Genomic DNA, 2,197 nt, shown 5'->3' on the forward strand with positions numbered 1-2,197 from the left:
TGTTTACCTATATAAATATGAAACGCATGAATATAATTACATACACACATATTCGTTTCATGTTTATATGTACTTAAAATAATTTTATTAATTAACAAGTTTAAAATCAATGAAATCATATTTATTTGCAAAATAACATATTTATGGACTATAGACTAGAATATACTATTTTACATCTTTTGTCAATGTCCATAAATTCATTCAAAAGATTTTAAAATTTGGTTTAAATCATAGTGTCAAAATCATGAATTTAAATGAACATTTATTTTAGAGATTTTGCAAAACAATAAGTTTTCACAAATGGAAAATGCAATTTAAAAAATTCTTTTTGTAACATGTTCATTTTCATGTTTATAAATATTTACTAAAGTTTTATATTTTTTGGAATTTATTTGCTATTTTTAAAGGCACTTCAAACTCATATTTCATATCTGAACAGTGCATGTGCACGTTATCAGTCGACTGGTGAACAGTATCAGTCGACTGATGAAAGTGGCTGAAAAAGCTCAACCATTAGTCGACCGATGCAGGTTATTAGTCGATTGATGAGTTCATCAGTCGACCGATAGCAGATGAACGACCTGTAACGGCCAGCTCATCAGTCGACTGATGAACAGTATCAGTCGACTAATAGCACTGTAACGACTAGTTTCTAGGTTGCGTGATTTTTGGGTTTTTTTGTCTTTTTGCTTGGATTTTCTTGGTTTTTGGGATTTGTTTCATGAACCTATATATACCTCATTCCCTCTAACTTCTGAATCATCCAAGAAAAGTTTTTAACATGTTTTTACAAGTGTTTATGTGAAGAGAGTTTCACAAGAGGAGGAGATCTTTTCATTTACTGTTTGAGATTTAATTTCTTATCTCTATCACTCTTGATTTTTAGATAAGTTTTTCTAAACTTATCTTCTAGCATATTCATATTTTGATTCATATATATATATATATATATATATATATATATAAACCGACATACGAGTTGAAAACGTCCATGTCGTGTCGGTCAAGCCCTCAAACTGATATGTCGGCCGATATGTCAGACATGTCGGGTGACATTTAAAACCTTGTTATATATATAACCTCATCATATCTTTCATGGATCCCAAAACAATATGAGTGGCTAAAAAGTTTGATGGACAATTTTTTCCTATCCACTTAAGTTGACATAAGAATTACTATATATATATATATATATAGATATAGATATATAGATATACTTGTGCTAGATTGATTTAAGTTTAGTTTCATTTTATTTATTGTTTCACAAACAACCCTTGAGCTTAAGTATTTTCACACATTGTATAATTTGGGTTGTGGGTCTGATTGAGTGAGCTTACACTTAGTTCTCATCTTGTATTGGAAAACAAACCATTTGTATTTAAGCTTTTATTGTGAGAACATATTGTAATACACAAGTACACCGAGAGGAGTGTGTGTGGTGAGAGATGGGGTCCAAGAGGAGTGGCATTGGTAGTAAATCCTAGGGAGAGGTGGTAAATCCGAGCACTTGAGGAAGGTGACATGTGAGAGGCCAACACTTAAAGGGTGTATTTTGTGATTGTAATTGTGTGAATTGTGAAAGTTTTCGGTGAGCTAGAAAATAGATTGTGTGAGTTGTAAATGTTTTCAGTGAACGTTAAAAACCGGTTGTGATAGTGGAGATTCTCCTCGAGAGTGGAGGAGACGTAGGTCGGGAGTTACCGAACTCCGTAATCACATTGTGTGTTTGAGTTTGCCTTAGCGTATTATTTGTGCTCATTATTTATTACATTCTATATCGTCATTGTATCATGTTTATATCGCCCTTAGTTTAATTCCATATCCTTGCTCATATATCTTGTTGAATATCATCTTACTAGGATATAACTGTTAATAATATTTAAATTGGTATTAATATCGGATTAGATTAGCATATACCCTATTCACCCCTCTAGGATAATTTCAACACTCACATGCGATATATAGGACGTGCTAAAAATTATCATGTTTACCTAATCAAGAATACCAAAGTGCAATTTTTTAAAACTTTAAGGTATTTAATTGAAGGGCTTTAAAACTGAGGATATACATGTGTAGTATTAGATAATCAATAGGGCATTTAAAAGTGTAATTACCCTAGGGACTTGTTTGGTATATGAGTAAAAATGCTTTTTTTGTTGGTTGAGGTGGGGATAGGATTTTTTTTTGGGAGGGGAGG

This window comes from Asparagus officinalis, chromosome 10 (assembly GCF_001876935.1).
Source record: "Asparagus officinalis chromosome 10, Aspof.V1, whole genome shotgun sequence".
Taxonomy (NCBI): domain Eukaryota; kingdom Viridiplantae; phylum Streptophyta; class Magnoliopsida; order Asparagales; family Asparagaceae; genus Asparagus; species Asparagus officinalis.